Source organism: Psammomys obesus, unplaced genomic scaffold, assembly GCF_907164565.1.
Source record: "Psammomys obesus unplaced genomic scaffold, mPsaObe1.curated_primary_1811, whole genome shotgun sequence".
In the NCBI taxonomy this organism is placed as follows: Eukaryota; Metazoa; Chordata; class Mammalia; order Rodentia; family Muridae; genus Psammomys; species Psammomys obesus.
The window spans coordinates 8,895,464-8,906,516 of NW_026591598.1; the positions used below are offsets into that span (position 1 = coordinate 8,895,464).

General features: G+C 51.8%; 1 pseudogene; it reads right to left on the bottom strand.

The window, feature by feature from the left end:
* Positions 1-267: 267 nt before the first annotated feature.
* Positions 268-9,429, bottom strand: LOC129679653 (antizyme inhibitor 2-like; annotated as a pseudogene).
* Positions 9,430-11,053: the final 1,624 nt, after the last annotated feature.

Consider the following 11,053-nt stretch of genomic DNA (forward strand, 5'->3'; position numbering starts at 1 on the left):
GGGTAGATGGATGGCTGATGGCTGCTTTATTCTAATCCTACTGAGGCAGCCACACCTCTCCTGGCACAGATGCCCCTGCAGCCGCTGGCATACAGGAGGAGAGGCCCGGTTTCAGTCAACCATAGAGAGGTTGATTGTGGCAAAGTGAGGAGAGACCCTGCTAGGGTAACGTGAAGACCAGTGTTTCCTAGGCTCGGGGCTCCCACATTCAGCTACCAGCTCCCATTGCCAGGCCCAGAGTCTCGAGAAAGCTCCCCACAACCACCCTCATAACCCCCCCCCACTCCGACACCTGAGCTAGGGGCTCACGGCATCGTGGACAGTTGTGATGGAGAAGCCATTGAAGGTGGAACTCATGCATCTCTTGAGGCACACATGCCAGGAAAAGCAGCTCCGGCAGGTGAACCTCCTTCAAGAAGAGCCTGTCAAAGGCATCACACATGGGGTCTTAGATAGTGCAGGGGAAGAAGCGGGCTCCGAGGGGAACTCCTGCAGCAAGGAGAAGAAGGGGTCAGAGAAGGCAGGGTCTTGCCACAGCGACAGGATGTTAGGTGTGGCCCTGGGGGACACGTGGCCACACACCAGCAAGGCCAGCGCCACTGAACCACAGTGAACGGTGAGCAGAGCGGCTGTTCCGTGCCAGCCTTCAGGACACATACAAAGGTCCTGTCCATCACGGCTGTGTCCCGGCTTACCAGACAACAAATGCATCACATGCGCATGCTCAGGACCCAAAGACCAGAGTGTGCATCTCAAGAGTCCGATGCACACTGGAGAGGGGATGTTTTGTTTTTTTTGTTTTTTTTTTTCTTTTGTTTTTCCAGAGACAGGGCTTCTCTGTGTAGCTTTGGCTGTGCTGGAATTGCTCTGTAGACCAGGCTGGCCTGGAACTCACAGAGATCTCCTGCCTCTGCCTCCCTGAGTGCTGGGATTATAGGCATGTGCCACCTCGCTCTGCTACCTGGGGAGTTTTAATGATAAACTGATGCTGCTGTTTCTATGTATGAGGATGTGGCCAGGCAGTGGGGATTTTGACAACTTCGAGGTCAGCTCTCGTGTGAAGGGAGCTTGGGAACGACTCCTCCCCAAGTCCCCTGCACCTCCAACCTTGTAGAGTTCTAGAAACACACACACAGCACATACAGAGATGCTCACAGAGCTGATCAGACCCAGGCAGCCTCCACAGACACTCGTGTCTGCACAGGCAAGAGTACCAGGTGTGCCCTAAGAAACACATGTGTAAATGTACATGCAGAGCCTCACACCCACGCCCAGCATGGCAGCCTGCAGAGCATGGATGACCTGAGACCCCACCTCTTGAGTCAGCAACTGGACTTGGTGATCTCAGGACACAAAGGGCCCCCTTACCTTCAGCACGGTGGGTATCCTGGGGACAGGCTCCCTGAGGCAGATTCGGAAGGCACCATAATAGCCCTCACTGAGGTAGTATGCCAGCTTCCTGTGGTCTTCTGGGAACAGGGAGCGAACAGGATGAGGTGTGCTTGGCCAGGTATGAGTTCCAACACCCTTGGAAGAAGCCCAGGCTTGCTGCTCAGCACTGCAGAAGTCTTGCCCTGTCCTAAGCATCTCCCCTAACCCCCACTTCTGTCATGGCTTGGGCCTGCACCAGGCCCTGATGCCTGGCATGAAAACTGGCATGGCATGGCATGATCTGTTTTAAGTCCCTTGTCTGAGGAGTACACTTACTGGGAACCCCCTACCTTACAGCTGGAGAAACTGAGTCCTACCAGAAGTCCACAGGAGTAGGCAGTGAGCTGGGGTTGTCCCTGCACACAGGTTCAAGTGCCCGGGCTAAGGTCCCCAACCACCTACTGTGTGAGGCAGGACAGGAGCAGTGGCTTTTATTTGATGTTTCACTTCAGGACATGCTAGCACGTTCATTTCCTTCCTTTCAGGGATGCCTTTGTGCACTCCTTCTTCCCCTCCCCTGAACTCCTCTCCCTTTCTTTTAGGCTTTTCAAGACAGGGTTTTTCTCTGTAACATCCCTGGCTGTCCCGGAACTTGCTTTGTAGACCAGGTCAGCCTCAAACTCACAGAGATCCACCTGCCTCTGCCTCCCAAGTGCAGAGATTCTCTTCCTTCCTTCCTCTCTCACTTACATGGTGTTGGTGGAGACTGAGGCCAGGGCCTTGCTTTTTTGCTAGGTAAGTGTTCTATCACTGAACTATAGCTGCAGATCTTGGCTTTTGAGATAGGGTCATGCATCCCAGGATGATATTGAAGTCACTTACCTTCTTGCTTCTGTCTCCTGTGTGCTGGGATTGCCGGCATTTGCCACCACACCCTGTTTTGTTTGGTTTGGTTTTCTTTGTTTGAGGCAGATTCTCGAAGCCACACTGGCCTATGTAGTGTATAATGTAGGCTTGTCTCGAACTCGTGATCTGCCTCCTCACCCTGAGTGCTGTCATTACAGGTGGATACCAGCAGATCTAGTCTCTTTGGCTTAATACTTAATACTCTGGCATCTGAGGTCTGCAGACCCGGAGGAGTCTGACCTTCCTGAACTAGCTAATTCCTAGAGGCAGTAACTGTCCACACAGATGGCCTTCCTAACGTATAACCAACAGTTCGGAGCCAAGCAGCCAGCTGCTTTTGTGTGTCTGTACATCACATTCATGCAGTGTCCACAGAGGCCAGAAGAGGGCGCTGGAGCTGAAGTTACAGATGCTTATGGCCACCGTGTGGTTCTGAGAACTGTACACAGGTCTTCTGCAAGAGCAGCAAGTACTCTAAACACCTCTCCCGCCCTCCTGATTCATTTCTTGAGCTATTCGTGTTCTAGCCATTTTCTCCTGGTGTCTGTCACAGCCACCCTTCCACTTTGGAGCCTGCTGAAATCATCCAAACCAGCCAGCACTGAGCCAGTCTTACATGCCCAGCCTCGTCATCCCTCTCCCTCCTGAATCACAATGGAAGTGGAATGTGGTGTTTCACGTCTGTAATCGCAGCACTCAGGAAGCTGGGGAAGGAGGGTTGCCACAAGTTCCAGGCCAGCCCGGCCCACAAAGTGAGACTCCGTCTAAATAACAACAACAACAGGATATAGCTCAGTTGGTCTGTCTAGCATACACAAAGCTTTGAGTTCAATGCCAGCACGATATAAAACCAGCCCTGGTGGTGCTTATCAGTAAACTCAGAACTAGGAAAGTAGAGGCAGGACGATCAGAAGTTTAAGATCATTCCCAGCTACATGGTTGTTGGGGCACAAAGGTCCCTGTGCTCACAGACCACTAGGGAAACCAGGAATGTTAATAACTCATTGAGGGGTATCTCCTCAATGAAGGAAACCAAATACCTGCATTCTACCCAGAAATCTGGGGATGGAGATTGTTACTGACCTGGTGACCTTAGCTCCCTGTAGAGGCCGACCTCACCCAGACAGACATCATCCAAATTCCTCAGAATGCCAATCCAAGACTCTCCCTCCCTAGGGCTTTATCTTTAGCTCTCAGTCAGTCCTTATGGGAGATGTCACGTGTACTTTATGGCCTGATGACCTCTATGTGTAGAGAAACTCTGGCAAGGGATCATATTCAAATACCTAAGTCTGTGTGATCTGGCTGGAATATAGACACGCCCTTAGACTCACCTTTAATCCCTCTGGCTGAAATACAGACACACCTTTAGTGTACACCTTTAATCCCAAACAATGAAGTCTAATTGAGGGACAGACAAACTGACGAATCAGAAAAAGATTTGACAGAATGAGTCAGAAATAAAACATGCCCAGCTCTCACAAAAACAGACAGGAAAGAGAAGCTGCTTAAGAGCAGTACAGAGTGCTGGAGAGATGGCTCAGAGGTTAAGAACATGCACTGTTCTTCCAAAGATCCTGACTTCAATTCCCAGCAACCACATGGTGGCTTATAACCATCTATAGTGAGATCTGGTGTGCAGGCAGAAATCTGTATAAATAATAAATAAATCTTAAAAAAAAAAAAAAAAAGAGCAGTGCAGAGAGTTCACAGAGATGGTGCAGTAGAGCTCAGGAGTACAGCATAGTTCCGTGCAGTCAGCTGAGCACTGTTGAGTTTGTACAGTTCGGTTCATGGAATTTTGAGAGGGAGCGTTTCCAAGCAGAGCAATTCAGTGAGAAGCTGAGAGAAGCCAGTCTGAATCGTTCGGCTTAGAGAGGAGTTTTGATCAAGGACAGCTGAGTTAAACCAGCCGTCCAGAGTTCAGAAAGATCTGGAAAGGGCAAGCTTATTCAGCAGGAAGTCTCAGAGGCTGAAAACATTCTAGGCCTAGGTTAGCAGACAGAGGCTGGAAATTGAAGCCTTCAAGGTCTGGGCTTGCGAAAGAGTAGACTGTACAGAGGCTAGAAGTTTCCAGGCCTAGGTCTAGGGATAGATAGAAACACTCTGGGCTCAACCTGAACCAGGTATTGGTAAGGCTTGGGTAGGGCTCTCATCTCACCCCATCATCTGAGGAAATGAAAACTACATTTGCATCTATGCTGTCTTGGTCAGGGACCACACCAGATCCTAGGCCTTTGAACTCCCAAACCCACACCTCCTGGCCTCCTTTCCCTTCTCGATCCATTCTATGTAGATGGTGCGCACAGGGACCCCTGTCTCTGGGAAACTGTGTAAAAATTTATCTGAGGCAGCTGTCTCCGGGTAAGTATGTCTTGCCATAGCTAATGAGAACAAATCCTTAGGACAAATCCTGGGTGTGCTGTAAAACGGTGTCCAACTGTGACAGCAGCAATGGCTGCAGATGGTTCCCTCCTTCTGAGCACTCTGCCTCTATCGATATTACTCAGATAAGCAGGTGGCAGCTTTCTCCTGAGCTCCCTCACACCCTTGTTATGTGACTCTGTGACTCCTGGCTCCTCCAGACACAACCAGCTTTGCTTGTCTTTCCAACAGTGCTGCTGAACCCGCATTCAGGACTCCAGTCGAACTCTCAACATCTGGGCTACCACTCTGATGCTGACCCTGAGTACGGATTTTCTCTCCCCCTGGTTTCCCTTCTTTCCCCTCCCTCTCTCTTTAACCCCAGTCCCAGTGGTACTTGGATCAATTTTGGACTGAGTTCACTGTGATGCCAGGGGTGAAGGGCACCAGCCTTGGAGTCAGTCAGAAGGTCCTGGGCCAGCTGCATTCCTGACTAGGTACGCTGCCTCGGATGAGTCACAGTCCCTCTCTTGAGTCGCCACGTCTGCACAAGTTCCCTGGGGGTTGCCCAAAGCTGTCTCGAAAGATTGGTGAGCAGTTCTGAGGTAGAATATGTATTTCAGCTGCCAGTGATTTCTGCAGATTGGCAGCTCTTGCTTTTGGGGATGGTAACAGCTAACAAGCTCCCAAATCCTTGTAATTGGTGGTGGCGAAATGACTGAGGACAGGTGAGCTACAGCCCGGCATCCTCCAATGGGACACTTCATCAACACAGTAGGGGAGGGGATCAGAGTGACTGACAAATATTTGCATGTCAGTGCTGCTCAGTCCCCGAGATCTAAGGGCACTAATCCAGTGGACAGAGACCTGGGAATAGTCTCCATTTCGCCATGAAAAGGCTTCTGGGCCATTCTCTGGGAACAGGGAACCCCACCTTCCTCCCACACGAAGAGGCAAAATAGCCAAAGGACCCTCCTGAGAGACACGGTGAGGAGTGTCAACGGCTACTGTCACCAGAGGATGTCAGCCTTCCGGGTGCATCTGATCACAGCAATCAGCCCCGCTCTGCCCGTTGTGGGAACTCAGGAACTGTCACCTGCTGCACCCAACGGTCTGCTCCCAGTTTAGTTACGGGGTGTTGAGGGCTTTGTAGGATGTACCTTCCAACTGGCCCCTCAGTGCAGGAGAGACGTACCCAATACCTAGCAGAGCGCCTTGGTCTCTGTCCTTCACCTTCCCTTCTGGGGAACAGTAAACGGTACACACACAGGGCCAGTCCAGTGCCCAGCTCTGGTTTCACTTCCTATAACTAGGTGCCCAGGGTATACCCCGGACCCACTGTCCAACCTCTCCCTGAGTCCTGGGAACACCTGGACAGCAGCTATGCCCGGCACCCATCTGGCTCCAGGGAGGACTTCTTGCCTGTGATGTTCACAGCAGCCATGCACACAGGCTCTGTGAGAAGCGGCCAGGCACCTCAATGACCTCGATGCCAGTTCCCTCCAGGAAGTACTGGGCCAGAGCAGCACTGGTCACTGGTCATCTGCGATGACAGGTCCCGCCTCTGCTGTATCTCAGTATAAGCGACCATCATGACCAGCCCCCCACCCCTTTCCCTTTGTCCCTACAATAGGCATGTAGAAAGCAAGCTCACCTCCTCTTATTCAAGGAGAAACACATAGAAATGAGGCCAGGAGAGGCCAAAGCCACAGCCAGTGCATGGGCTCTGGCACCCTTAGGAATCTGACATTGCAAATAATTGGCACATGGTCATCAGAGACAGAATATAATGAGTTTCTAGCAGGCCTAGCCAGGGCCACTGGCTAACGTGTCTAAAGAAGGACACAGAGTGGTTGGAAAGATAGCTCAGTTATCTACCTCATGCAAGGCTGGAGATGAAGAAGAAGAGAGGAGGAGGGAGGAAAAGGACAGGAAGAAGAGGGATGGGGATGGGAGACAGACAGGAAGGGAGGAGGAGAAAGAAGAGAAAAAAGAGGGAGGGGGAGGATGAGGAAAAGAAGGAGGAGGGAGAGGAGGAGGAGGGGGAGACCATTGTTAGATGTAGCTCCTGATCTTGGATCAGAGCTGTGAGGCAACAAAAAGAGTCAAAATAAGGTGCGCACACTGAGACTCACTCACAGCCTCACACTCAGCCAGTGAAGATGTCTACCAAAGGCAATCCCCGGAGCCCACAAACAGACTCCCCGGCACACAAGGTTACCACACACAAACGCACAGGCACGCACACACACACACACACACACACACACACACACACACACTTGTCTGCCCCCCCCCCAAGCTGCTACACCCAGACTGGCACTCATGCCCTGGGGTCATCTCTGTCACCTCCTCAAATTCAGCTTCGGAACTCTCCATTCCCGGGAAGACCCCTCCGAGATCCAGGAGGCTCGTGTGGTGTCCAGCCTTTCAGTCCATCTCAAGCACACGATGGCAGTCATCGACGGCCTACCTGTAGCTCTGGGTGTACAGCAGCTGGAAGCCACGTGTAAGCTGAGCGTGGCCATCGGTTCGGAAGACACATGGGTAGAGATTCGGGTCAGTGTGAGGACAGATGCACGGAGGAACACCCACCCAGGGGCTTCAAGAGAGGTGCCAGCCAGTGCCACAGTGACCCTGGCCCACTTGGCCCCCAGAGAAGTATGCGGCCTTGGTCACATCAAGTGTCCTCAGGGAGATGCACATCCTAAGTCACCCGGTCAGGGCTCACGACAGAGTGATGTTTTCTGCCAGCTGCCCACTCCCAGTGCCTTTGTTGAGGGGGCACCCCTTCTCTTAGCCAGGATGCATGCCACCAGAACCCCACAACCCAGTGCCCCCTGAAGATACGCTGAGTAACCCCATTTTAGGTCAGATGGGTGGAGGTGGGCGAGGCTTTCTCAGCAGACAGCTGAGGGTGTGAAGACACTCACTGCCAAATCTGACCACCTGAGTTCAAGACCTGAGCCCCACATGACAGGAGAAGAAAACTGACTCCTAAAAGTTGCCCTCTGACCTCCACATACACACACACAGTAAGAGTAAAAATTTTTAATTAACAATTTTAATTAAAAAAATTGTAAGGGACCATGAAAAAAATAAAAACAAACCAAAAAAAAAAAAAAATTGAGACACCAGCTCATATAGCACAAGCTAGCCTCCAACTTGTTATAGAGCCAAGGATAACCCTGAACTTCTGACCCTCCAGCCTCCACTCTGAAGTGCTGGGACTGTGGGGTATGTGTAGCATGACTGGTTTTATCCAGTCCATACTACCAGCTGAGCTACGTCCCTAGCCTCACCCACCCCTTTTTGGAGACAAGGTCTTCAGTAGTCCAGCTCGCCCTTGACCTTGCCACTCTCCTGCCTCCCTGAGTGTTGGGGTTACTGTGTGAGCCCCCACACCCAGGGCTCCGAAAGAATAAAATGAATGAATGTATCCAGGAGGAGTGAGATGCAAACATTTCAAACAGAGACTATATCTGTAACAGAGATCAGACCCCAAGGGACACAGGAAGTTAGCTACACCAATCCTGACTTCACTTGAAATTCCAATCTTTCTCGTCCGTGGAGATTTTGCATTCGGTTTGATTTTTTTAAAATACTGTTTGAAAACGTTACATATCTGGAGTGTTAAGGGTTTTTTGTTTGTTTGTTTGTTTGTTTTTTAGTGTTTACTTCAGTCAGTGTTGTCCCCAAGGCCTCACATACTCTCGGCTTAGAAAACACACAGAGCAGAGCTGTCTCTGAGAGTCCTTGGCTGCCTAGGGACAGCGACAGAAATCAAGATGGGGAAGGCAGGTGCTGGCTTCTGAGGCCCCCACCGCAACCAACCCCAGCGCTCCGGCAACCTGGAGCAGGTGTTCACACGCACCCAGCCAGGCTCTAAACTTGGTGTTCAGTGGGAAGGTGCCGTCCTGGGTCTGTATCCGGAGGACCAACCTGGAAGGGGAGGAGGGAGGATGGCAGCCGTGCTCAGGAACCTGGAGACCTCCCCTTTCCCTCCCATCCCTGCCTACTTGCTCTTGCTCTCAACTACTCAGCGTGGACATGAGCAAGAAGTGAACACACCCTGAGTTCAACAGGCAAGAACAAGTGGAGCAGAAGCATGCGGTTAAACCTTCTGAAATATCACACGTACAGGCCGAGCAACGGTGACAAGCGCCTTTAATCCCAGTACTCGCACTTGGGAGGCGGAGGCAGGAGGATATCTGAGTTCAAAGCCAGCCAGTACAGGTCTATAGCGCTGAGTTCCAGGACAGCGCTGAAATGTGAGCCTTGGTCTGCCTCTATCGTGAGTACTTTTACTATGACATCATGGATGCCGGGCCGTCTCATGCCAGGCTCTATCCGGGGTGTCTGTGCAAGGCCTTCTTGCCACTGTGTTCCAGAGAAGGCACTGGACCACCTGACTAATGCCCAGAAGGTGGCAGCGGGGCACTTTCCACCTGGTTGTTGAGACCCAGACCTGTCTGTCCCTTGGACCTTCCCCAAAGTCTCAGTGAAGCAACTCCCAGCACCTCTCACCCCGCCTCCCACCCAGGGGCTGGGCTTCGCTTTCAGTCCCCCAGCGGCTGATTCCTATGTAGCTCAGCCATTTTGGCTTTAGTGTGCTCTTGGTCCTTTTGACCTCCTCTTCCCTTTCTCTTCCTCTCTCGCTCCCCACCCCACCCCCGCCCCTCCTTTCACATCCTGATCTATTCTGCCAGCCACATCCAGTCTGGAGTCTCCCAGATGTCGCTTGGCTGTGCTCTCCCTCATATCCACGATGAAAACCTTCTCAGCCATACTTAGGAGCCGTCATGTCCTCACTACTAGTCAGCGTTGATCCCGTTTTAAAGAGGGAGAAACGGAGGCTCTGAAGGGTGGAACCCATTCCCTAGATCAGGTTGTCTGGTCTTGTCCCACAGCCAAGTGCAAGGCTGACCACAGCAGCTCATTTATTCATTTAAAACCATCTGAGGGCCTGAGGCTGTAGCTCAGCTGGTAGAGTTCTTAGGTAGCATGCACAAAGCCCTGTCCAATCAGCACCCAGTAAACTATGTAGCCTGTGCCTGGGAAGGTGGAGGTGGGAGGGACGGAAGGTCATCCTCAGCTACTCGGTGAATTCTAGGCTAGCCTGGACTACATTAGACCCAGTCTTCACAAAAACCACAAGCAGCAGCAACAACGAAACATCTTGAGCCATCAATGTGCCAGGCACCACCATCTTGGGGGCCAGAGTCCCCATTCCTGATCTCCTGACCATTGGCAGTATTTTTGCAGAAAGTGACAGGCAGTCAGGAGGGTTCTGGTCCTTAATGGGGACTGTATCCATGACTCTTCCACACATGACTCAGCCTGTGACCGTCATGACCTGCTTCTTCAAATACAGGGCAGAGAGCTGGGGCGATGGTGCTGTCTGGGCTTCGGGGGAAATATTTGTGGTAAAATCCGGTCTCAACCAGATCTCAGGGTGCAGATTGCCTACCTTCAGCCCAAACCTTCAGGGGCAATCTCACCTTCAGAAGCAGGAGAGCCCAGAAGCCCTTTCACCTCTCCCCTTCTTTCCCAGGGGTGTCCGGGTCCCACCAGAGGGGGGTTGCCCTAGGTGTAGGATCAAGACCCCAAAACTCTAATAAGAGGTTGGCCCTGCAGGCTGGCACACATGCTGAGCTCTCATGGCACCTCCGCTGCCTCTTTAAGTGGGATGATGAACCTGTCTGTGTCACTCCATCTGTCCCACCCTACCTTTCCTCCCCCCACCCCGCCTCTCTGTGAGTCTAATACCTCCCTGTGATGGGATCAGCACCTTGGGGCAGGGCCAGCTCTAGAATGTCAGCTGTCAGTTTTTTAAGGCTTACACCCCACCTTCAGCCCCGTTAAGTCCGGATATTATTTCAGCAGAGAGTGGCTAAGGAATAATCCTATTCATCAGTCATATACATCCTCCCTTCCTGGGCAGAGTGGGTACACAAGGGGCCAGTGGTGGAAGGACCCAGTTCATCCTTCCTATGACAGGAGAGCTGGAGACATGGTTGGTCTTAATCCAGACATGAACCTACTCTTTAGTCTCTCCCTACAGCCCTGTCTCTGGCCTGGAGACCCTCTGTGGTCCTCCTTCCCCAGACAGCAGAGAGCAAGCCCGCCCTTCCACTCTAAAAACGTGGCCACGGATGCATGCATTGACTGTTCTGAGCTTCGGTTTCTTCACCTGGAAAACGGGACCCCGGGAGGAGGAATGAATGTGTGAAATAATAAACATACAGAGCCGGGACACCACTACTGTCTAGATGCCCACTGCTGCAGAATGCCTTGCTTGAGAACACACACACACACACACACACACACACACACACACACACACACACACAAACATACACACGCGTCGTTTGAGCTCAGAGTCTCCTCTGTTGATTAAAATGAGGGCAGA